Source organism: Triplophysa rosa, linkage group LG1, assembly GCF_024868665.1.
Source record: "Triplophysa rosa linkage group LG1, Trosa_1v2, whole genome shotgun sequence".
Classification (NCBI taxonomy): Eukaryota; Metazoa; Chordata; class Actinopteri; order Cypriniformes; family Nemacheilidae; genus Triplophysa; species Triplophysa rosa.
The window spans coordinates 22,803,252-22,830,600 of NC_079890.1; the positions used below are offsets into that span (position 1 = coordinate 22,803,252).

Consider the following 27,349-nt stretch of genomic DNA (forward strand, 5'->3'; position numbering starts at 1 on the left):
GCCTATTGTTGTACAGGCTAACAGCGGGTATTAGGAGGTGCCACTAATCCCCGAACGAGAGTAAAAACTAAAACAAATGAGCGTGTAATAGAAAAATAACAAAATACTAGCCTGTCGGGTAAGCGCCCCAAAAAGAAACTGAAACTTTTACGCTCCCCTTTTGACACCTCCCCCCCAAGCAACCCCTCCCTCAATAAAACAACAGCAAATTACACAGAAGCACTGTCTGCGTCACACTGCCCCCCCCCCCAAGTTTCCTCGTCCAAGAGGAAAGGTAAAATCCACAAAGCGCTTTGGTGCCCGAAGGATCTCCCTGGGAGAGGACCAATCCCGGTGTTTCGTCCACCCTGTGGTGAGTAGGCAGGTAGCACAACACTGAAGGGGGTAGTGGTTATATATCATCTGTCTCCGGAAGGCTCGGCGGCTTCCTCCATTGCATCTTTGCACCCTCTTGCGACATTCTGGGCTTCCAAAGAGATGTTCAGATGCCCCCGACCTGGACAGACCCAGAAGAACCCCAGACCCCCCGGCGCTGCCTGTTCAGCTCCTCAGGAAGTGTCAAGAGCACTCCCAGGAGTCCGAATCAGGGAGTCACCCTCTTTGCCTCCTACTGGGGTTCCCCACCCATTGCCCGGTGCTGCGTGTTCAGCTCCTCCGTGCGTGGGGCGGGTTGCCCCAGCAGTCTGGTGGGCACTTCCACTCCCAAAAGGCTGTCGGTCTCCCTGGTATGGGGCCAGCCGGTCCCGGTGTAGGACCACAGCCTGTCCTCCAGGCTTCTCCATAACCTGGTAAACAGTCTCTCCAAGCCTCTTCACAACATAACAGGGTCCTATCCAGACACAGTCCAGTTTAGGTGAACGCCCCTTCTTTTGCTTTGGACCATGGACCCAGACCAGTTTCCCTTCGTTAAAATCGCATCTGACGAACACCTGCCTGCTGAGCCTGGCTACGAGTAAATTCATGAGCTGACTGCAGCCGCTCTTGTAACTGATGGACTTACTCTAATCCAGGTGGTGCCGCTGGTGCATCTGGTGGCTGACCCATCAGCAGTGACGAAGGGGCCCGCAGCTACTGGCCCAGCATGAGGAGTGCTGGGATAGAGGCGGTAGTCTCCTGCACCACACTCCGACTGGCAAGCAAAATCAATGGCAACTGAAGATCCCAGTCCTTCTGTTCCTGGCTCACGCATAGGGCCAGTTGGGTGGCAAGGGTTCTGTTATTCTGCTCCATTAACCCATCACTCTGGGGAAGCAGGGGAGTTGTCCTAGTCTTTCGGATGCGAAGCTGCCGGCAGAACTTTCAACAAAAGTTGAAATTCCTTCCTTGTTGTCCGGTGCCAGGCCTCAGGCACTACTGTTTGCCATTTCGACATGCCAGTAGCAGGCTCGACAAATTGTCTTTGCAACACTCCTGAGTTCAATGCTAGGCCATCTCAAATTCAGAAACGCCAATTGCCTTCCTTCTTCGGGACCAGTACAACAGGTGAGGCCCATGGGCTTTCAGATGGTTCTATGATTCCCGCAACCTTAATTTCTTCCAGGCAGCAGTCTGCAGCCAACTGTCTGGTGGGCGGAAATCGGCACACACGTTGCCGGATGGGTGGGGCATTCCCAGTGTTTATACAGTGCTGCTCCCACTGCGTCTGACCGACCTCACTGGCCGAAGTAGCAAAAACGGCATGAAGGCGCTCCAGCACCCTCCACAATTCCTGTTGTTGTGGTTCCGTCAGACCCTGACCAGTCCTCTCCGAAACAACTTGAGCCATTTGCAGGGAGGTTGGACTCTCGCCTTCCTGACAGGGTCGCGCACTGTCAACGACTGAGCAGCCCGGTGATGGAACAGAGGCAGAAACTAAGTCAAGTAAAGGGTTAAAAGCTGAGCTTGAAGATGGTGTCTCCAGGGGCTGTGACACTGGTGACAGGTTGGAAGATGTCAATTTGGGGGCTGCCTGGGCTGGTGGGTTCAGGTTCAACTGTCTAAATAATGTGACGGAGGCCCTGGCAAGCTTGAGTGAAAGAAAATTGGCACTGCACACTTCTCTGCCAGCATTAGGGTAGCTGCTCCCAAATCTACAATCTCAGCGGCCTTGTGCAGGAGGTCAATACTTATAAGGCAGCATTAAGGAATCTCAGCAGCCCAGACCAACATTACTGTACGGTGTCCACCCACCTCGACATTAACCTCACATTGGCCAATCATAGCTGCTCGTTCACTTGTGACAGTCATCAGGGGAAAGCGGCTGGTCTGCATAAGTTTCTTAGGATGAATAATGGTGACCATGGACCCAGTATCCAATAGAGCCTGCACTGGTTGTCCATCTACTTTAACCTCTATTCAACAACACACCGCCGGACTTATCAACTCAACAGACGATCCATATGGAGGTGCTGGTGGAATGGCTGGGCCGGGGTACTTTTACTTACTTTGACCCCTGTCCATTTACCCGAAAGCTGCGGTGACTCAGTAGCATCCAAGGTATTGCAATCCCGGCGCATATGGTCTGTTTTACCAGAGCGCCAGGAGACCACCGACTCACGCTGGGACGTACTCCCAGTCATGGCCTGTGACTGAGTCCGCTCTCCAGGGTAAGCAGCAAAAACCCTAGGGCAGACAGCATTGCTAGATCCTGGTATTCCGCCAGGCTGCTCACTCAGTATTCCCTCTATGATCTGAGCATGATCGAGGGCTTCGTCAAGGTTAGATGGCTGTGCTATTTGTACTTGCTGCCGTAGGCGGTCTGGGTACAGCCCCCGCACAAATTCATCCAGGACCAGAGCATCTCTCACACTTTCGCTAAAAGTAGGTTAGATGCGGTGGGCTAAGTATCGCAGATCAGCCGTAAACACACCCAATCGCTCCAGAGGTCGCTGGCTGTGCTCCTGAAACTGTTGCCGTAGGGCCATGTGAATTCCCCAAACCGGCGAGACAAAGCCATATGTAACGCCTCTACATTAGGAATCTGACACCCTTGGACATACAACAATACCTGCTGTGCGTCACCCTCTAAAGCAGCAGCTAATTGACCCACCTGCTCAGTCTTGTCCCAGCCATTAACTTTGCTCACCAGCTCAAACTTCTTACGAAATGCCTCATACAATGAATGGCCGTCATAGCGCCTCAATTATAAACAACTACGAGTCTTACTGCCTCCCTGTTCAAGCGACAGTGAAGTAGGTTGCACTGACAGGTTGGAAAATGTACAGCAGGTCAGTCCAGGATCTTTAACTGTGGGCTCTAGGACCCTGTGTGAAGAAACAGGTGGAGTAGGGTTCGGGATGGCCTTAACACTAGCTGGGTGTCCAGTGTCAGCTTCCAGTTATTGCCTAATGGAATGCGGAAGTCAGAATGCGTGTGGGGAAAACCAGTGGGTTCCGAAAGAGGGAAATCAACCACTTCGTGGGGTGGTTTGACTGGTAGCATAGCTGTGGGCTGAAGGCTATATGTGTGAGCGGTGGAACAGGGCTTAGAATGGCTAGTGAGTGTCCAGTGGATGTAAAAATGTGAACCAGCAGCAAGTTCCCTTGTAACATGCATGTCATCTGTTTGGGTATGATTATAACTGCAGTTTGGCAGTTTGGGTCTTTACAATACACAGAAAATGATTCATCTGTCTTATTTTCTGCACACCGGCTCTGTTTGCCAGCTTCCCCATCAGAATCTGCCATCATTGTTCTATACCGGATGTTTTTATTTTCACTGACTTCCGGTTCCTGGTTGACACCCCGGATGAACTCCCTGGTGCGCCGCTTCCGCGAGAGGAGTGCTCGCAAAACAAATGCATTCACCAAACGCACCAGACACACTGGTCCTGAATGTTGTGGACTGGAAACTATTCCTGTTAGAATGTTCTTGATCAGTTTCTGGATTAGTAGGCGGCAGCATGTTAACAAGCACGTTTCTCTCTTCTAGCTCTCTCTCGACACTACGGTCAGTAAGCCCATACCGGGGCTCTTCTCTGTTTTGTTCCGTCTTAACAAATAACTGGAGCGATCTTACCGGTTTGTTCATCATTGTCTTTTGGGAATCACGGCCGGGAGGTTGTGGCGATTAATCCCGACTTCTGACACCAGTGTAACGTCGAGAAACAGCAGCTGCTGCAGCAGCCTCTCTCCCACCAGACACAGAGGTGTGTTTTCTCCTGACCCCGGAAAATGACAATGTGCTGTGAGTGCAGCCCAAGAACAGCACGCAAACAGTACACAGACAGACAGTTTTACTGAGTGACGATTCTGCTTTCTGGGCAAAACATTTATCAGATAAAGAATGCTGTGAGCTTATTAGGAGAGGGCCAGTTCAAATAAAATATTTGACTTTCCCATTTAACAAAGATGACCTTCAATTCACATGCAGCAACTGCTTCATTAATTCAATTCAATTTTATTTATATAGCGCTTTTCACAATTTTCATTGTTGCAAAGCAGCTTTACATACATCATAATAAAAATGTAATAAAAATAATACTAGGGGAAAAATTAAAGCGAATATACGGTATTAAGTGCAGCTGCAGTGATAGCTGCCCACTGCTCCGGGTGTATGTGTGTTCACGACTTGCTGTGCGTGTGTTCACTACTCTCTGGATGGGTTAAATGCAGAGGTCACATATCGGGTATGGGTCACCATACCTGACAAATAGGTCACTTTCACTTCACTTCACTTTCACTTAAGATACATGGTATTATTGCAAGTTTTTCTGTATGCAATGTTAACAGTTTTCATTGTTGCAAAGCAGCTTTACATACATCATTGTCATGGTCTGGTCGGACATCATCTGGCACGGGGATTGTTCTGTTTTTGTCGAGCACATGGCTGTCACTGAGCTGTCGGCTGACCTCGTGCTTGTGTCCGCGTCTTTCGCCCAGCCCTCTTGTTTCTATATGACTCCCCATGCACTGGTGTTTTTCCACTCCATGTTCACACGCCTGCTGGCACTTCACACATTAGGCATTATTCGTTTCCTTAATTACCCCACACCTGGTTATGATCTCCTCGTTACGTTCTCCTTATATTCCCTCCGTGTTTCTTGTCCGGTGTCTGTTCATTGTGGATTATTCTGCCCCAGGCGTAGTTGCAGCTCGCCTGTTGAAGCTAAGTTTTCTGTTCAGTGTTTTCTTGTCAGAAGTATCTCAGCCTTAGTCAAGTTGTGTCTTTCATCTAGCATAGTTCTCTTACCTTCCTTTTTCTCTTCGCTCCTCCTTCTGGTCTGCCTTCTTCAGCAGCTTGCTTTGGCGCTCCGGTCAGTGGTCACCACAGTCGGACGGCTTCTCGGGGAAGGATTCACCTGCAACTTCTCCAGGCGCAGCATTTCCCCAACCTGCCAGCGCGGATCCGAGTCGAGTGAGGTCGCCAGGCGCTTCCGCCCAACACTCAGCACCGGCAGCCTATCCTCGACTCTCCGTGCTGACGTCTGCCATCTCCGGAGTGGATTGCTCGCGACCTGCTCATACATTTCTCTGCCTTTTGTTTGTGTTCAATAAACAAAGACTGTTTTCTCCCGCACTTGGGTTCTCTGTGGTTCTGTCATGACACATCATAATACAATTTTTAATAAAAATAATACTAAGGGAAAAATTTAAGAGAATATATGGTTTTAAGATACATGGTATTATTACAAGTTTTTCTCTATGCAATGTACACTGATGTCAGTGGATTGTCAGAAGCTATAAAAAAGTAGGTTAGCTAAGTTCTACCGTATTGAGTTGTGGCTTTTTTATAAGGGGCCTGATGACTGCTAGCTTGAAAGCTTCTGGGACATATCCTAATGCAAATGATGAGTTTATAATGTTGAGCAGAGGTTCAGTTACAGCAGGAAAAACCTCTTTCAATAGGTTAGTGGGAATAGGGTCTAACATGCACGATGCCGATTAAGCTGCTTTTATCACTTTTGTGAGCTCTTCCTGACCGATTGCAGTAAATAACTGCATTAATAAGAAAAACGGTGAAAAGATTAGCCAATCGTGGCTAGTGTACAGTGTAACAATGATAGTGTAGTTTGATTTTGTTGTCGAATCTTTGTTGACTGGTCCAATCTGTTCAGTGTAGATGGGTATAATAAATGTAGAAATTTGTCTTCCCAGTTAAAAATGCTTTTTGTGGTCTCAAGAACACAAAAAGAATCATATCAAAGTCTTAACAGATGTTGTAAATAGTTTGTTTGTGAATTTATTTTTATTTCACTTTGAGACAAATTATTTACAGACAGTAAGATGTGTGACAAACAGTTTATTTAAAAATGTATAGAAAAAAAGTCTTGAGAACGAGGGTATAAAGGGTTATAAAGTGTGCATATTATGACTGTTGGGGCCACCATGCCTGAAATCGCTTAGGGCCCCCAAATCACTAAGTCCCCCTGCTCATTACTAGGGACAGGGCTGATCCACTAATATTCTGTCTCCCGTTCAGGGCTATATTTCAACATTCTCAGACAGTCTCAGGACAGTATGGAATAAAAGCATTATCTGATGAGCTATTTGACACTTCAAGGTTTGTGCAGTTCATAGCTCATCCTTGATTGCACATGTGTGTTGATGCATGTGCTCTTTAAATTGGTGAATAGGTGCTCTAGGGGCATGTGTTGAGATTTGGGACTTCTGTTAAAAAACACTGTTGGCCTGATTAAGTCAATCCTTGTAAAAGTCTGGACACACACACACACGCACACGCACACACGCACACACACACACACACGCACACTCAGGTGCAAGAACAAAGACTCCATGCTCCAGTGCCTTTGAGATGGAGAGAGAGGAGGAGAGATGAGAGGAGCAACTGGAGAAGAGCATGGGAATGAAAGGAGATTCATGAAAGAGAATAGAAACTTTACTGTATATTGACTTTCATGTATCACAATGTGTGTTCCTAAACCCAAACATATAATTTTTGCAGTTGTATAATTTGATTATAATAGTGCAAACATTGAAATCTTTCGATAATAATTTTATTATTACTCAAACTGTATGTCCAAGACCAAGTAAGAGATAATCCACGGCTAGCAGAGCATTTAAGGATTTTAATGCGGGAAGTGGAGGCCAAAAATTATCCCGCTAATACCATGGTCATTTGCCAAGTTAAAGCTGTTATTGATGTTTACGGTGTAATTTTGATCAGACAGGTGAAAATGAGAGTTATTTCGGCAGTTAATTTCAAACATTGATCAAACTGACTGGAACTAACTGTGCATTAAACAGTTTTAATGCACACCTTCCAGCCAATCAGAATCAAACAAACTACAACTACAAAATATTGAAATACTAACCAATATTTTGAAAGCAAACAATAAAAATGTACCATGTTTTCGAAAACAATAACAAAAAAATCAAAAAGCCTAAAAGAACTAGATTACTAAACAAATGAAAAATAACGCTTATTTAATACTGCGAGCTCAAACTTACTGGATCAATCTATTAAAAAATTGCAGGGTAAATGGTTATGATTTTACAGATTTCTAAACATTAGCTTGTTGTATTTTTTAAATACACAGTAAATCTTCATTCAACATAAATTTAATTACACATAATCGAAAGTCAAGGCCACAAAGAGGACTTTGCATCACCTTACACTTGTGTTACTATATGGAGTCTATAATATCAGAAGAGAATGTTTCACATGCACACAGACCACAGTGAAGGGAATAAGATCTGAGAGAGTTGCTATTGAGGTGAGACAGAGTGGCACTCCTGTGTGAGACATGAGTAAATGTCTCAACTAAATCAGTGTGCAGTATGTGCACTAATAGGAAGCTGAAATATTCTCTGGTTTATCAGTAGTTCAGAATGAACAGAGCTTTATGATCTGAGAGTACAAAATGATGGCTGATAGAAACAAAAAAAGAGCACAGCATCAACAAATATTTAAGGTTTGTGGAATGAAGCTGTTCTGGGCAAACTCTCTGCCCACAGCGGGAGCGCAGCAAAACATGTCCCCCCACCTGGGGAACCAGAACAGTTCATGATGCTTAACAGGATTAAATTAAATGATCCGACAGATACAGGCACATATGGAGGAGATGGGGATGGAGGTGGGTTTTGAGTGCAGCACGATTAAGCAGCTGATAAGGAGCAAAGAAAGGCAACTTCAATAGGACGCAGTCTAGTGTGTGTTGTATGACTATTGGTTAACGTTGATTAGCTGCACCTGATGTGATCGACTGATGCAAGCTAGACTCACGTGACCTGCCAGAACTAACACTACGCTTGATTTATCACTACAGTGAATTTGATGTGACAAGGAGGAAATGAACAGTTGCTGATTGCTAAATAAAGTTTAGGAAAAGACACCCACAAGGTCTTTAACAGTAGCAAATTGGAAGCTCATTACTTTAGGTTCACATCACACGCACACAGAAACAAATTCAGTTTCTCTTCAATAGGTGACACACTGTTTTCAAATTAAGATATATAAACTAGATACAGACCGGCTGCTGAGTTAAGCCCACATTAATAAGTCTTGCTTTGTTGATTTTATATTTGTATAAATCTCTCATTGCTAAAACGATCTGTTTTTGTTGAGTTTAGTCGATACTTTATTCAATCTGCAGAACATATGGGGGCGGTTTCCCGTACAAGGTTTAAGACAAAAATAAAATAAATGTTAGAACTGTCTAAACTGAAAACAGCTTGCACTGACATATTTTAAAATAAATCGGTGCCATTATTTCATCTCAAAACACACACAAGTAATGTATTTTTGTAAGGCATGTTTGTAAAAACTACTTAATTGCTTTAATTTAACTTTGTCCCAGTCCTGACTTAATCTAATCTTTGTCTGGGAAACTGCCCCATGGTGTGTTTCCTAAATAAAGCAACAGCTCATTGTGTTCATGGCACTAGAAAAACAAGATTAAGATCTAAGACTATTGAATGAGGCCTGAGATGCAGTAAAACAACTGATGAAGTTCACAAATAAAACTGAAAGGCAACAGCTAACTGAATTGCTGACCTAGCAAATTACTTTTTTCCATTTTATTTCTGTTGATGTTTATCAAGGTTACAAAACCTTTATAAAGTATCCATATAAATCAACTTTATGTGGATTATCTGAAAACCAACCCCTGAAGCTACAGCTGAAAGTATCACTACTGACTAAAACATGCCATGACTAAAGGGCACTTTGATTCAGTGAGTGGTGTATAAGGTCTAACACCGAGGAGGTGTGAGGAAACGTCAGACAGGATGACCTAAGGGGGTAGTCACTACGTATGGAGCATCAGCTCACGTATAGGGGTTCACCTCATGAGGGTAACTCTACCTACAGTGGGCTTGGTATTGCCCAATACCAAGCCCATATTGGCGGTTGTATACCACCCTGGCGGTTGATGTGCGCCACGGCAGCGGTGCAGTCCGAGCGGGGAAGTACGTGCTTGCCCTGAATGAGGGGAAGGAACCTCTTCAGGGCAGGACCTTCTACTGGTATGCTCGGCCCTCGAAAGCAAACCGAAGGAACGTTAGATGATGAGGGAGAATCGAGACATGAAAGTATGCATGTCTCGAAAGATTACATAGATGGATTTGACTTTTTTTGTTGTATTATTATTATATTGTATCTCTGATTACAGGTACTACAACAAGTACAATCAGGACATTTTGAGACTTATACCCCTTCTAATTACCTAACATAAGGTGTACAATTTTATTATTATATTACAGCATATGTTTGTAAATCTCAAACACTGACTGTGAACAGATTGACACATTTTTCAACATTTGAAATTGTTTTTAATATAAATACAAAATACTTTAATAAAACATAAACAAAAAAGAGATCCCCTTATGCTCTCCTTTTAGTTTTTTTCATTTTTAGTCTGAAGGTGGCAATGGCAGGAAACCTACTTTTATCCTCTCATTAGTTCCACCATGGATCGCACCGCAGCTCCGCTTACTATGAAAATGATCTGACCTGCCTGCTTTAGGAACACTAATAAAATATGCCTCATTGCATACACATTCAGTTTTCATCTAAATATTGTGAAGAAGGCAAAACAGCCACAGAGTCTCTTAGAGTCTCTCAAAACAGCCACTCTCTCTCTCTCTCTCTCTCTCTCTCTCTCTCTTTTATATTTCCACCCATTTAGGTTATTATGTAACGCTCTCAGTGCCTCTAAGTGCAGTGTGCTCTCTCTCTCTGTTTGAGAGGTGTGTGTTTGTATGAGTATCATTATTCACCTCGAAAAGACAAAGAGGTACTACAGCATCTGGTTAGACGTGAGAGATAAATGTGTGTGTGCGTGAGAGAGAAGGAGATAAATAATTAATCTGATTGAAAACAAAGCTGTTGCTTCTAAATAGAAAATTTAAGGTAATGTAATGAAATGATGAACATCCTTTTTCTAGAATCCTTTTTAGACATTAATACACAATTGCTGCAAAAACAAAATCCATTCCATTCATTTTCACATGTATTTTTAGAAGTCATCCAATGTTAGCATATCTCTCTTCATCCACTTTACAGTGTGTGACTATACATTCTAGAACATGCAGACAAGGGCAGATACTTTTATGCAAATATGTACTCTTAAAAAATGTGCTTCAAAGGTCTTTTAGGTGTCAAATGGTTCTAGCTAGAACTTTGTCCAGTCAGAGAACCCTATACAAAAATAAAGTATTCTTCACATCTTTGAGGGGTTCTTGGCATTACAAAATAGGTAGAACATTTTAACAATTAAAAAATAGAACTACAAAACATACAGCACAACTTCACTATTTTATTGAAATAACAGTTCCTACTAGAGATACACTTATAAAACACTTCAAACCGCTTCAGTCTCACTGTTTACTGCCATTCAAATATATTCTCTTTATGGGGTAAGAACTTTTAGGTAGACTGTCAGAAAAAAGGTACAAAACTGTCACTGGGGCAGTACCCTTTGAAAAAGCACACTTTTGAACATGAAGTGTGCATAGTAGTACATCAAAGCTACATATTGGTTGCAAATTGATACACATCTGTACCTAAAGGTTATATACTGTATTAAGACATTTTAAAAAGGTATTGTTCCAGTGACAGCTTTTGTGTTTTTTTTCTGAGAGTGTATGTCCTAATATGACAAATAAAAAAGAAATTTGATTATCAATAGCTTACATGGCAAAGTCGAAGATACTACAAACAAATCAACAACAAACTAAGCCAAGATGTCCGTCAATAACTATCATCATGTCACTAACCTGTGACTTTGTTTACAAGTCATCATACAGCGTCATAATATTTAACAAAAGTACAGTATCTACTCTAAATGATAAGACGGTGAGAACAGTGCTCGAATTGAAGGGGGGCTGGGGGGATCCGGGACCCCCCATAAGGCATTAGGGACCCCCATAAGAAGTAAAAAATATAATTAATGCAATGGATATGTTAAATTTCGTGAATTAATTATTTACAATCATTTATATTAAGTTTGTTTATGGGCTAGTTGTCATGTCTCTTTCAATTTTAAATGCCCCGCCCCACGTCTAAAGACCGCTAAGCGCAGGACATCGTTGACATGACTGCTTGATTGGCGTCGCTCTGATGAAGCTAACTTCAGCTAAAAAAATCGCAGTAGGGAAGAGGAAGCTTCTACTTTTTTGAGGGGTAATTTTCTCTCTCTATATATCTTTCCACAATATTTATCAACTCCATGTCGGGGCTTTTCTATTCCTTGCGTAAATTATTATTAGGCCTGGTTCTGGGGTGCTAGAGATCTCGATGAAAATGAGTGACAGCTTTTTAGTAATTATAAAGGGAGTGTTTCTGTGCTATATATAATCCATTCAGAATTGTATAAAACTTGTTTTTTATGTTGCTAAGACCAACGGCCACATACACTCTGCAAAGTTTCGGGAATTACATCGGCATATAAATGCGGGATTCACTCTTGAAATAGCTATGATTGATATATTGATAGACATAGTTAGTTCCTGAATAAAGCAGACTTTTGGACTGAAATGGTTGAATAGTCTGCTGATTGAAAGACTTACTCATAACAGTCCCTTGCCACCACTTACTGGACGTAACTATGTAAACTGCACTAAAATTGTTGAAAAATCCCCACAACACTAACACACAGACTGACAGCTGGTCTTGTCACAATCTCTATTTTTAATATCTAATAAACTAGTTTCTTGCATTTAAGGAAGTCTTTTGGAACAAACATTATCACAAAGTGTCAATCATCCAGTTGTTTTTAGGGAAAATGGTAAATACTACATTGGTAAATAATGCTAGAATTATTCTGTTGGAAGTACACTACTGTTCAAAAGTCATTTCTGTTAACCAAGCCTGCATTGATTTGATCCAAAATACAGTAAAAGAAGCCTGTTATTTTATACAAGCCTGTTTTTAATAAATAGTATATAGTTATGCATATTATGATCAAATATATTGTGTATTGTGTATAAATTGTATATTGCGAGACTAACCCCCACCAAAAAAGTCTTATGGTGGGGACTCCCCATAAGACTTGATTCAATTCGAGCACTGGGCGAGCAAGACCGCAAAATTAGTTGTAAATTTGCTATCAGCCCAGATTACACTCAGTTTAGGGGTTACGGGTCCCACTGGGTTTTACGTCAATAATCAATGTCACAGTTTATCAATAAGAATGGAAATGATGGATCTGGATAGAAACATACACTGTTTCTTGTTTTATTTCATTTTATTATTCTATTTCATTTATCTCATTTATTACAATATTCATCTATCATATGTATTCTATTCATATTATGTGTTCCTTACTTTCCTGTTGTTTAACCTCGTTGGGAGTTGTATTGTCTCTTATGCCGATATGAATATCCAATGGTCTCCATGTCAAGGTTCATAATAACGTCATGAGACAATGTTTTGATACTGTAATCTTGAATGGTTAAAAACACATATTGAATCTGTTTTTAGTCAGACGAAGTTTGACAGAGCTTGACTGAGCATTAAAGCACAACTGAGATTATTCAATAAATCATTTTACAGTTTATTTAACATCACTTCGTCTCCTGCCTGCTGTTCTTCCCTTCAGCGCTGTATCTATTAACTCACAACAGAGTTGATATTTCCAGGTTTAATAAGTTCCTGACGGAGAGAGATCTAGTGAAACTGGACTCTAAATTTATGATCGGAAAGATCTACAAGCCATATCTCATAGTTGGATCTATCAGACACTTCCTGTACAGTGCATGTGACTATTTGGTTGTTAAGTGGTGACGTAAGGAATACTGTTTCCGGGTTCAAGCATCTATTCATTTCAAGAGGGGCTACAGCTTAAACAGCTGTTAATGAGCACTGTTTACTCACATCGCATATTTAAGCAGAGCATTTATTAATTCACAGTCTCCAGGTTTACAGAATCTCCGACATCAATATTTGGATAAATTATGAAAAATGAATCATTGACTGGACATGTGGGATTTCGTTGTGAAGATAAAGGTTAGGATCATGGTTTTTCCGGTTTTTCTCGCCATTAGCGTATTTTTTGCCTATAGCATCTTATTGAGCGATTGGACCCGGAAACAGTATATGACCTTCCATATATGGTGATGCGTGACGTCAGACTAAACAACCGAATTAGCAGAGGATGAACAAGGTGCTCACACATACCCACATAATTTCTGATAGAGTGTAAACATACAACATGCCATTTCTGTAACATGTAATAGCTATGTAATTACATACATAATGGCTACATGTTGTGCCGAGGGGTAGTAAATGGGCTGGATCATTAGCACGATGTTTTGCTGTAGTCATCTCCATTAACCTCAGCCCACTCTGTTTATCTGCCACATTATACAATTAAGAGTGGCTTTGCATTACAGCCTTTCTCTCTCAGAAAACTCCCATCATTATATGTGACTCTCTCACAAAGCAAAACTGTACATGTGTGCTTTCAGAAAAATGCCACCACACACATACACACACACACGCAGTGCCCACTTATGTGCCTATGCAGCTTTTTGTTTCCAAGCCTCGGTTTGGAGCACTTTATGCAAAAGCAGATCTCTGGAGAGTAAGCACTGTTAGTGTAGGTGATAATGCTACACTATAATCATGTCGGTATGGAGATCGATGCTTTGATTCCACACAAAACACCTGAAATGGTCTGAAATGCTGTGCATGCTGTTTGTCGCCCTCAGGCTGATGGTATATAAAGTCCGCATATAAAGTGTCTGTCATTATTTTTTTGCTCTTACGTCATCAAAACCTGTACATGACTTCCTTCAGTGGAACACAAAAGAAGATGTTTTGAGAATTGTCTCAATGGTTTTGTGTCCATACGACAGACGTCAATGAGAGACCATGTTGTTTGGTTACCAACGTTCTTCAAAATATCTCCTTTTGTGTTCTGCTGAAGAAAATCATACTGGTTTAGAATTAGATGAGAGTGATTTCAATTTTGGGGTGACTATTCCTTTAAAGTTGTGTATTACATTGAGTGGGATGTTAGGTGATCACATGACCAACTGAATATTACTAAACTGCCCTTTTATCAAACACTTATACTTTCTTAATAAATAAATCGTTATTCATTTTTTGCATAATGCCACATCCATGCAAATACAGAAAAGAGCAAATGCACAATATTTGCTTTTCAGATTTGGTTTAAGATTAAAATGTTTAAATATGAGGTTTACAGTACAACATTAGGGAAACACTAAACTTTGTTAAGGTATTTATTAAAAAGGTCTGCATACCACTGTGTATTATAATTAGGAAATAATAATAATAAAAACATTGAAAAACAAAAAGCTCACCACTCTTATGTTTTTGGTTTAAAAATCTTGATTCAGTAAATCTACGCATAAGTGTAATGTTTTGCCAAAACCTCCTTAAATTCTTCTCAAGCTTTACCTCATACCCCAAGCACAACTATGCAGCATACATTTTAATTTTCCCACTATAATCTCACCACTCTTTATCCATTCACAGCACCAATCCTGCAATATTACACTGGAGACAAAGAAAGCAGAATCAGCAATGTTTAAAACAACACACATCAGGCTAATGGCTAACAAATTTACATCCAGACAGCAGGGATCCCTCAGAGCCTTTAGGGAACAGCATATAATCGTTTTCACAATGCAGCTTCGTAGCTCAGAGCTTTGGGAAGTAGAAACTGACATCATTCCATCACAGGAATGGACTTCTCGAACCTTCAATTAAAATAATGTTGATATTTGTCAGGATGACACTGATTAGCCAGGCAATGAGCATGTATGTGTGCAACAGAATGCTGTTTGACTCTCTGGAGTCATATGCGTAGTCTCTTATAATGAGCCCTCTGCTGTCTTGGATCCATAACAGCAATTAGCCACCATTTAGATTTAGCTGAATGGAGCTAAGGCATTGAAGGTGGTTCTTGCATTGTATTTTTCCACTACAGCAGCATACTTCGTTGGCCAGTTGTGTTTTAATATGTGACTGGATGATGATGTACATGTGTGAATTAGTGTGTGGTTTATATCATGAAACTGATATTTGCAACAAGTGAGGTCTACCAATGTCTCACCTGTCACAGAACGCTGGGCGACTCTGAGCACCAGAGAAGACCTAATTAAACGCCTGCATGACCTGGAACTTAAAACAGAGACTGATTACTCCAGGGACTTGACTCTCCAGGGAGCCTTAAAATCCCAAAATAACCCATGGTGGAACTCACGGGCCAGTCCTGATGTTGCTTCCCTGAAACAAGTGACTTTTGCTAGCTTACAAACAGCTAATTTCTGTTCATCAAAATATCTCTGTGAACGCTAATGCCTTTTAACACATCACACATGAATATACAGTATATATACATAAGAATGCAAGGCGCTTGTTAGAGAAATAAAGTTTATTGGATAGTTAAATATACGGTTACCTCACAAGCAGGTGAGAGTATCACTATATCCAGGGTTCGAATTGAGGGGGGGCTGGGGCGGTCCCGGACCCCTCATAAGCCTTAAGGGACCTCTCATAAGGTCTAAAAATAGTGAACTTCGGGGGTCCCCTGGTTTTTCATTAAAACTAGATAACTAAAAACACATTTTTTTTTTACAAATTATCATGCTAAAACAAAACAATTTTGTCCATTATTTGTACAAATTTCATAAAAATAAAATGTAATTTTTATCTGAAAAATCCATGTATGCTCAAGCGCGCCACACAGTGTTCAATGAAGACATGTACAGAGATGTCGGATCCTCTCATATTGAAAGCGTTAATCTTAAAACTTTACAGTTAGCCTAGTATCATTTTGATGTGCACGTCTTTCTTTATGTACGATGTTATCTCACATTGTCAAAACAGATGCGACGCGGTACTGAGCCACTAAAGGGACATACAGGTGGTGGAAAATAGGAAAGGGCATGAAAATATTTTAAATATTTGCGTAAATAAGTGTGTTCCTTTGCAAAACTTTTGCATTTCCTCAAGAATATTTTTCTTTCCCTCAGAAAACTTTCACATTCCCCAGAGATTATTTTGCGCTCCCTTCTGCAAACATGAGCTCCGACTTTGACCAGAAGGCTTCTGCTTTTGCCCACAGGAATGACATTCGTTTTTCTTATTCTGCATTGGTTCATATGGATTATTTCATATACTTGGATCTACATTATCAGGAGATGAATCACGTTTAAAACGCTCATACGCTTCTGCAGGAGGTGACGCGTCCTTTCCCTCAGGGGCTCCAATTATTTTTTTTAATATTCCAAAAAAAAGGGAAAAGGACCGCATTACAATAATATAAAGAACAAGTATGAAAGGACAAGAAAAAAATAAGGAAAATGAGAGGACAGGAAAATCTCAATTAGTAAGAAAATGTTATCATACATTTTGAAAAACTTGTTATTCTTATGGCTATAATTAAATTTAAGAGATTTTACAATGAGTGAAATCTCAGCAAGAAAGACATCAAACCTAGGCAAAATCTTATTAAAAAAATCTAGGCTACAACGCAAAATAAAAAAAATAACAGCAAGATCGAAAGCATGGTCACTGCAAAAACAAAGAAATATGTCTTTTAATCTCTCCCTCATGTGGATCTCTTTTAATGGATTATCAACATGTTAACGACATTTATGCGTAATGTGGTCAAATTACTACAATGATCCAAACTATCATGTGATTGATGCTTGTACTGGCAGCTCCGTCTGTTTTTTTTTGTGAAGACTGGTTAGGGGACCCCCAAGAGCCTTGACACAATTCGAACACTGATTATATCACAAGACACCCTGTGGGCCGAAACACCCAATGAGGCTGAGGTGCACAACTGACGATGTGTCTCATTGATGGGAACCAAACAAATGGCATTATCAGCAGCACCTCACCAAAAGGCATCTTTCCCCCAGGATAATGGATGTGATGGAAGTGGGACACACAACTCATGAGATGTCTCTCTGATAATGGCAAGGAAAGGTTAGTATGCTATGTATTTCTATAATAATTTATCCCCCAAAACACAGAGGATGCCTACTCGACGAACCAGTGAAACCTCAGACCTCCTTTCCTCTATTCATATTCTTGACTGCTTCCCCCTGTCATGCATAAGGCGTGGGAATTGTCCTATTGGGCAATTCAACTGTGAAATAGTGGGATTATAACATCTAGTCCTATTAAGCGAATCTGACAATGCCTGTCATTTTATTCTTCAATAAATTTCCAGTTCGTGAAATTTAGTGGCACTTAGGGATGAGGTAACGAATTGCAACTAATGGCTCACTCCACCGCTAACCCCTCCCTGCCCCTCCCTGTCGAAGCACTATGGTGGTTGACACAAGACAAAGGTATTTTATTTTATATATATCTTCTATAGGGCTACTGTAGAAACAACATGGTGAATTCCATGAAAGGGAACTCGCGGTGTATGTAGATAGAAATAGCTCATTCTAAGGTAATAAAAACCTAACACTTCATTATGTAAGATCTTTATGCAGTATACCTTATTGCATTTCTGTCAAACATATCTTGTTAAAAATAGATTTTCCAACTTCTTAAGAACATGGAAACATTCTTACAAACTTCCTATAATTTATCTAAGAACAGTTTCAATAATCCAGCCCAGATTTGAATATCCTAATATTAAAGTGATATTTCATTAAAGAGTTAAAGGGTACATCAGAGAGCACAGTGACTGACCACTACTGACTTGTCTTTCAGTTCAGCATAGCACTGGAATCAAATGAATATGACATAAATTGTGACAGCAGTCAGTCCAGATCTGGTCAGCTCAGCAGCATCACAAGGCTAAAATATGAAGCATCCTGATACACTGATATACAGTATGTGGATCTTAATAAATGAAGGCCAGTGCAACTAACAACAAAAGTTTTGCCTGAGACAGCGGATCAGTAAAAACAGCAGAGAGGCATGAGACATCTTTCATTCTGGTCATCTACATAGAAACAATCCATAGACTAAATACTAGGGCTGGGCGATGTGACGATGTTATCGTATATCGTCGATGTCTCGCAAATATCCCGATGTCGATTACAACACACAGATACCAGATGATAATTGATAATAAAGGAAAATACGTGTTATAACATTATCATGCGATGTAGGTTTTAGCATGAACGTTCATGTTCATATGCCCAGGCAGTCAGTAACAGTGACAGAAATTTGGAAACGCTGTTTTGTTCGGTCAGGCTGCTGTTTTCTGTCAGATAGACCAAGAGAAAGACGAGCTGCGTCGGCAAAGCAAAACCTCACGCTCGCGGGGCTGTACCGGTGTTCGAATTGTCCTAACCTGTCAGATTTTCCTACTGCAGGGAAAAACTTGATCTAAAACACATCGACAAAATAAACAGGTAGGATGATTTTACAATGCAAAATACCCTGTCAGATAGTCCTACCATCTTAAAATAAACACATAAAATAAATTTACAGTGTAAATACCCTCTCAGATTATCCTACCAGCATAAAAGAAACATGTAGGATTAATTTACAGCACAACACCCAATCAAATTGTACTATAGGTATCAAATAATATGTACAACGTTAATGGTTTAACAACGAAAATACACTATCATATTCCCGTAGCAGCATAAAATAAACAGGTAGGATGATTTTATAGCGCAAAAAAATGACGTAACATTGATGTGCGCATGCCTGGTAGGATATTCTGACGGGTAGGATGAAATTTCAGGACACCTGCAACATTTTTTCTACTGTATAAAAGCTATGGTTTATCTACACGCTAACCTGATGAACCTAACACCTGTGTGTGTGTGTGCGTGCGTGCGTGCGTGTTTGTTTGTTTGTTTGGCACTTGTCGGGTGCGGAACGAATTCCCTCCCGGTCCGTATCCGCAGATTGATCGTCTGCGCAACGTTGCATGAAGTCAAACACACCCGATATTATCGGATATCGCGATGATTTTAAAGTCAATTATCGATAAAAAAATTAAATACATCGCCCAGCCCTACTAAATACATTACAAAATAAAATGCTACCAGCTGCATATCCCTGAGCGTCCTCATCATTATCTCTCCTTGGCACACAAACAAGCAATTACACAATATGTTTGTTATCATTTTATTCCTTTTAAATCACATACAGGATTGTGCTTTCTCAGCAGCCAAAAACCTATAATTTTGCCTCTTTTAAAAAGAAAAATCTTATTAATAACATGGTTTTCTGAAAAACAAACAAACGGAAAAGCACAACAAATAAAACCAGACAAAAATAAAGTCACTTTTAATGTTAAGTAGATAAACCATCAGAAGAGTACACATGAGAAAACAACCACTTTCATCTGTCCTCCAGACCAAACACATGAAGTACTAAAACTGTTGTTTTTTACTGTAGTCGAGGCTAGTGAGCAGAATTCTAAAAGCAGAGGTTTCATTGTTTACCAGAAAATGAGGGTTGTGCTCTGTGACAAGATGCTGGGGACATTGCCAGAAATTCATTTAAAGGATAAAGTAGTTTGCCAAAAGAAGCAATGCAGAAAATTATGCATTAAGGTGCGAATACAACATAAAAACATTCAGACGTCCACCTTTCTTGTGCAGTAACTCTCCGTATGAAACGGCTGGCCAGAATTTTCAAACAGAGACTTCACATTACGAAGCCTTTCCCTAAAGTTACATGTCAACAGAAGGTACACTTCACCAGATGAGATATTTTCATCATGTTTACTGGTAACTCTAGTTGAGAGCCCTTATCAGTGCTAACAGTTCCAGTGGGATTTTGTTTGTGGACAGCTGGTCAAAGCCTAAAACTACTGAAGCCAAAATGAGTCTAAAATTCAGAAAGCTCAACAACAGAGGCCGGGACACACTTTGAAGTTCAACGTCATGGACAGTCTCTGAACACACAGCCTCTCTGAACTGTTTTCTGAGACAGCAGATCGGAACCAGAGTGCTACATAAGAAATGAAAGGAACGGATGCAACACAAATGTTGTCAGGTGTCTGCTTAACTTTCGAAAGGGCTTTAAAAAACCTACAGTAAATGACAGAACTGGGTTAGTGTCTCTCTCACATGCACATACACATCTGTCTGATTTTTTCATGGTGTGACTGTCTGAGTCTCACACTGTGTTTACTGTAAATGTTGGAGTCAGTTAGGGAAGTGAAGGGTCACACAACCTTTCAGAAAATATTTTAGGGTCAGAGCAAGACAATTTTATAATACTTATAAAACCTTCCATCTTTCCTGTTGTCATGTTTATTTCATCTTCTCTGGCTTAAATGACCAACTCAAAAAACTGGGTAAAGATTTTGTAATCCTTATGCTGATGGCAGGGGAACACAACAGTTAAGTGCAAATATTTCTAGAAGTTTACGATGTGCTGGTTTTAATAAATCTACAGCCTGTCTTTGACCTCCCGTACTCATCTCCATGATAACTATTCTCACTTCTTCTGTAGTTATTGTTATGCACAGGCGAAAGAGAGGGTGAGGATGAAAGTAAGGATGGAGGTAGGGATGTGAGATCATGAAGCTCTTCCCCCTCCAAGACACTGCCTGTTTCCATGGAAGCGGATGGGCCATTTGTGTCTGGAGCAGATGAGAAAAGAGGGGAAAACTCCTTTGAAAGGAGGGAGGTGTGAAGTCTCTCCTGTTCTACAAAGGGTGCCACGTCTACCCCTGTAGAAGAGCCCTGGTCTGTGTTAGTATGATGCCCCAGCGTGTTGGTAATAATTCGGGAGCAGTAGCTTGCGGCTTCAGCCAAAGACACAGGAGCGGCCACGAGCGGGGCATGAAAGGGCGTGGCTCTGTGCATCCACTCCTGTCTGGGAGCCACGATGAATACAGTGGCCGATAACAATGTTTTTGCTGAAGCTGCCCATGGAAGCCATAGTGGTGGACAACTGTAGTCCTTCCTCCTTCTGCCATTAACATTTGGATACGTGAAACATACTCCTGACCTAAGACAGAGAGACCAAGAGGGGGAGAACTTCTAAGATTTTGAAAAATGTATCAACTTCATTTCCTTCTGGGATCAATAAATCTGAGTGAAGAAAACAGTTATAATGAAAAAACAAAAATGTTAAGCGAGGTGTGCCATTGAAAGATTCATGTTTTGGCAATATCATTAAAGTTTTACACACATTAAATGCCTCCAAAACAGCTGGTGCAGGGCTGTTTTACATCTAAGACATATGTTGTACGGACCTAATTTTACAGAAAGATGTATGGTGCAATTAAAATGCCGTGATAGTTTCTTAATTATTAAACAAGTGTTTCTGCAAACTCTTTGATCCTCATATAGAATTTAGGCACATTGAATCAAGTTCAGTTTGTGTGAGTATGAAAGCAAGTTGCAGATGCTTGCATCAGCATCAACAATCCTTTTCAAGCTCTATAGTTTTTCTTTCTTCATAATTAGTTTGCACTGATTGGTGCCTCCTCTTTCATTCTTTGTTTTGAATTATGAATGAAGAGTGGGCTCTACACATGACCTGTGCTGTACTACAATGTCCTATTGTAAAAGCTGGCAGGTCTTAGTTTCTGGGGTGATCATAAGTGTGTCATCATGATATTCTTGGAACTTGCTATTTGGTCCAGAAACAGCATTTTTGCTAATAAACTGTCCACATTTTTTTCTAATTCCAAGTGTAACCGTAATCATAAACCACCCCAAAACAATGGCAGGTTGGAAATAATGTGTTTCAAGCACATAACCTCAGCCTCATAAAATAAAAGTAAACTAGATACTTTTGCCGAGCTCTTTGCTTATCTATGTTAATATAAGATACTTGTGCTGTCTGTGTGTGCAGGTATCCGTGGGATCTGATCCATCATCTTCACTCAAAAAAATGTGTTGTTGGATTAATTTATGACACCTATTTCCACACAATTGAATTGATTTGTTCGAATTTAAGATTTACTTGTCTGCACAATTCACCCAGTTTAAGTTTATCAACTTATTTTATTTAATTTCAGCTGAATGTAATTCCTTTGTGTTGAGCCAATTAAATTTGAATGCTTCAGTGATGTAAGCAAGATGTAATGTGTCATGGCTCTGCTTCCTTAGTCATGTTTTTCTTGGTCCTGTAGCAGAGCCATGACAAAGTCTTTGGTTATGTGTGGAGAGAAACATATTATTGTCCATTTGACAGTAATATACGTTCTCTCCAGTGTCTTGTCATTGGCCCCATTCCTCTTGTTTCCTCGTTATCTTTCCCTAAGTGTTTGATTACCCACACCTGCCCGTGTCGTTATCCCTCGTTTGTCTTCCCTTTAAATACCCTCTTGTTTCTTTGTCTTGTGCTCGTGGATTGTACTGTGTGGATTATGTTTGTGCTCTCACCCATGTTCCTGGTCCTTGCCCTGTTCGTGTTTCGTGAGTTTTGTGTTTTATGATTTAAGACGTTTGGTCGTGTCCTTTAGTTTGGTTTAGTGTTCTTGTTTTCATTTTGCCCCCCTCGTGGGAAGTCTTTTATTTCAAGTTTGTTTCTTAGTTTAGTTCCTGTTTTATACCCCCTCGTGGGTTTTGTTTTGTGTGTTTTTGTAATAAATATTTTCTGTTAACCCCTTCACTGCCTGCCTGCGCTTGGGTTCTTCCTCTTGCACGCCAGTCGTGACAGAATCCACGAGCCAGAACTGAACCCAGCAGGCAGCATGTCCACCCAACGATCCCGCCAGACTCACCTCCTCTGCAGCCACCGTCAGGGAGATGACAATATCATGAACTATGTCGACCGCTTCCTAAAGGCTGCAGAGGAGGCAGTTTATACAGAGCAGGTGGTTTTTGGGGAGGCGGAACTCGCGGTCCTGTTCAACGGTGGCCTCAGGGACCCTCTGTCGCGGGCGGAGATGAGGATGCTGAGACCACTGGACTTCGAGTGCACGGTGAGATATGCCATGAACCGCCCGGAGTCCAGGGTCTCAGCCCAACCCAATCCATCTCCCCTACCCGCGATCCCAGAGGATTGCGTCATGGAGATCGGGGTCATCGGCATGGCCGCACCGTCCGCCTCTCCCCCAGCAGCTCCTCTTCCACCCATCAGCATCCGAGGCCGGCGTAGACGAAGGGAGTCGTGGGACTCCCCGTCCGACTCCTCCGGTGCGGAGCTTATCGGCCTCCCTATCGCTTCGCTCCAGCCGGCCACACGTCCTGTGGGCCGGACGAAGAAGAAGAAGAAGAGGAGGGAGATGCTGAACCCTGCCCAGCCGGGGATCCTGCCGGCGTCCAGTCCGGTGCAGCCGGCATCCAGTCCGGTGCAGCCGGCGTCCAGTCCGGTGCAGCCGGCGATCCAGTCCGGTGCAGCCGGTGTCCAGTCCTGTGTCTAGTCTTGTGTCTAGTCTTCGTGTCTAGTCTTGTGTCCAGTCCTGTGTCCAGTCCTGTGTCAGTCTTGTGTCCAGTCCTGTGTCTAGTCTTGTGTCCAGTCCTGTGTCAGTCTTGTGTCCAGTCCTGTGTCAGTCTTGTGTCCAGTCTGTGTCCAGCTGGTCCAGTCCGGTGATCCAGCCGGCGTCCAGTCCGGTGATCCAGCCGGCGTCCAGTCCGGTGATCCAGCCGGCGTCCAGTCCGGTGATCCAGCCGGCGTCCAGTCCGGTGATCCAGCCGGCGTCCAGTCCGGTGTCCAGCCGGTCCAGTCCAGTCCGGTGCAGCCGGTCCAGTCCGGTGTCCAGCCGGCGTCCAGTCCGGTGACACCGGCGTCCAGCCGGTGATCCAGCCGGCGTCCAGTCCGGTGATCCAGCCGGCGTCCAGTCCGGTGATCCAGCCGGCGTCCAGTCCGGTGATCCAGCCGGCTCCAGCCGGTCCAGTCCAGCGGTGATCCAGCCGGCGTCCAGTCCGGTGATCCAGCCGGCTCCAGTCCGGTGATCCAGCCGGCGTCCAGTCCGGTGATCCAGCCGGCGTCAAGCCTGTCCAGCCGGCCTCCAGCCGGGTCAAGCCCTGTCCAGCCGGCCTTCCAGCCGGCGTCAAGCCCTGTCCAGCCGGCCTTCCAGCCGGCGTCAAGCCCTGTCCAGCCGGCCTTCCAGCCGGCGTCAAGCCCTGTCCAGCCGGCCTTCCAGCCGGCGTCAAGCCCTGTCCAGCCGGCCTTCCAGCCGGCGTCAAGCCCTGTCCAGCCGGCCTTCCAGCCGGCGTCAAGCCCTGTCCAGCCGGCCTTCCAGCCGGCGTCAAGCCCTGTCCAGCCGGCCTTCCAGCCGGCGTCAAGCCCTGTCCAGCCGGCCTTCCAGCCGGCGTCAAGCCCTGTCCAGCCGGCCTTCCAGCCGGCGTCAAGCCCTGTCCAGCCGGCCTTCCAGCCGGCGTCAAGCCCTGTCCAGCCGGCCTTCCAGCCGGCGTCAAGCCCTGTCCAGCCGGTCCCTGGGAGACTCCCAGGGCCAAAGACTGTTCCCCCCGGGACTCCTCCTAAGTCCCCCAGGACTCAGCGCCCTCGAGCGCAGCCGGGGACTGGGACTGTTCCCCCAACCCTTTTGGACTGCCCCTATGACTCTTGTTTTGCCCCACCCCCCCTCCCATGTTTGTTGTTCTTGTTGTCCACCCAGTCCTGTAGTCTTGTTGTCCTGTCTACCCCTTGTCATGTTCACCATGTTTGTCTGGTTTTTGTCTTTGTCTCGTCTGCCCTGTCTCGTCCGTCTACCCCTTGGTGAGCACCTGGAGGTGCTCATTAAAGGGGGGGCTTCTGTCATGGCTCTGCTTCCTTAGTCATGTTTTTCTTGGTCCTGTAGCAGAGCCATGACAAAGTCTTTGGTTATGTGTGGAGAGAAACATATTATTGTCCATTTGACAGTAATATACGTTCTCTCCAGTGTCTTGTCATTGGCCCCATTCCTCTTGTTTCCTCGTTATCTTTCCCTAAGTGTTTGATTACCCACACCTGCCCGTGTCGTTATCCCTCGTTTGTCTTCCCTTTAAATACCCTCTTGTTTCTTTGTCTTGTGCTCGTGGATTGTACTGTGTGGATTATGTTTGTGCTCTCACCCATGTTCCTGGTCCTTGCCCTGTTCGTGTTTCGTGAGTTTTGTGTTTTATGATTTAAGACGTTTGGTCGTGTCCTTTAGTTTGGTTTAGTGTTCTTGTTTTCATTTTGCCCCCCTCGTGGGAAGTCTTTTATTTCAAGTTTGTTTCTTAGTTTAGTTCCTGTTTTATACCCCCTCGTGGGTTTTGTTTTGTGTGTTTTTGTAATAAATATTTTCTGTTAACCCCTTCACTGCCTGCCTGCGCTTGGGTTCTTCCACCATACCGATCGTGACAGTAATGCAAGGAGCAAGCAGGAAGCACCAGATAGTTTACTGCATGACCACTTGCACATTATTTACTCACTGAGTAAGGCTGCATACATGAAAAATGGCATAAATGTGCTCGTCCCCAACCTCAGTAAAACCGTTACTCTTCACCACTATGGTAACCCCTCAAAAATCACAGACAACAGAAAATCTTCTAAATTTTAACATTACAGAACAGTAAACACTAACATGTCTCCTTGTCTTTCATCCTGCACAAAAACACACATACAATAACATTTAATTTTAAAATTTACTATCTAATCCAGTCATAAGGGCAATGCATGCTGGGAACTCAGTCCACTGTGTAGTTTCAGTTAGTCAATGAAAATGATTAATCTTGTCCAACACAAATGGAATAAGTTGTCAAAGAGTCGCCTATTTATGTCAGTATTATACATTGCGATTGTGTTTGAACAAGAAACACACACAAATATGTTAGATACAACTATATTGATTAAGTTAAACAAACAACCTCCAACAATCATTTTTTTGAGTGTTCCTAAGGTTGACTGTGGGGAGGAGTTCAGGAACCACCTCAGACCCAGAATCCTACGAGAGTCTCTAAATCCAGAGAGTCTGTGGCTAATGAAGAATGACATTGTCAACAATTCTTTAGCGCATAAATGGTTTTTAAAACATACTTTTATGACATTCAAATATTTTAATTAATTCTATAAAAAAACTGTAAAATTCCTACAAACTAACCAAAACCAAACCAAATTTATAAGATGTGATAAACTGATAATTTAAATAGAAACAGGAGAGATTTCGCTCCATGTGATGAAATGGATTAAGTCCCTTTAGATCCAGTTTGTACGGGTCTTCTGGCAAAAACTTGAATTATCTGCTTAAAACATGAAATTTATATATAATCCCATGATGGAAGTGCCTGCACAGAAACAGCAATCTTGCAAGTCTCACCATTTTATTACGTTTATACAGTCTATCCCTATTTGTAACAGATATTCATCATTGTGTGATCTGATTTCTTAAGTGAAACTTGAACATTCTTTGGTTGGTCATGTTTTACATTAACATTTAATGGCTTCTCAGTCACCAGCTCATAACAATTCAACAATGTTTTTGTCAGTTGAAGGAATTGTGAAATAGACATCTATTTAGAAGCACACAAAACAACATCAGACATGAATGATGGAGAAGATTTCTCTTCATCTATGGGACTATTACCTAAGTATTTTCTGACACCTGCTGCAAAACACCTCATCAAGTATAAGACACAAGGCAGGACAAAGTGAGCAATTTGCATTTATCAGTAAAAATGTCATTCTATTAAAAATAACACAAGTGACAAGATATGACAAATCCAAAATTGATTTCATAATGACTTATTCAGTCCATCAAGGAAGCTTCCCAACTAAACTGTGACAAATAAGTTCTGCTGTTGAAGCTTATCTCAGCTGGCAGCCTGAACTGTCCAATTCAAAGTGTCTTTACTGTGATTGAATAGTGTCTTGCTTGGAAGATACCAAACTGCACTCGAGATTCAAGGTCAATAATTTGTTCTGTGACCGAGCCAGCGGGACCCCGTGTGAAGCGATATTATCACATCGGCATTTTTGATCATACAGAGCTAATGACCGAGCCAATATCAGCCCGCATGGGACAATTAAATGGCTCAGCATGGAGCATCTTCTCATGGGGTTTGTGCTGACTGAACAATGAAAAAGTTATATCATACTGTATCTCTTCCCTAAGCTTTTAATGCGCCCAGAGGCTTCT

The 27,349-nt window shown here is 42.3% G+C and overlaps 1 protein-coding gene across 2 annotated transcripts in view; it reads right to left on the reverse strand.

Annotated features, from left to right (window-relative positions):
* chrm4a (cholinergic receptor, muscarinic 4a) overlaps nucleotides 1-27,349 on the reverse strand; it is an 83,780-nt gene that overhangs the window by 35,212 nt on the left and 21,219 nt on the right. Inside the window, exon 5 of one of the 2 annotated variants that reach the window (XR_008963534.1) lies at nucleotides 19,608-21,303. The exons of the other annotated variant lie outside the window; for it this stretch is intronic. The gene's annotated coding sequence lies outside the window, so the exon portion shown is untranslated. Of the gene's footprint in view, nucleotides 1-19,607; nucleotides 21,304-27,349 lie in introns of those variants that run through there. 2 annotated transcript variants of the gene reach the window in all.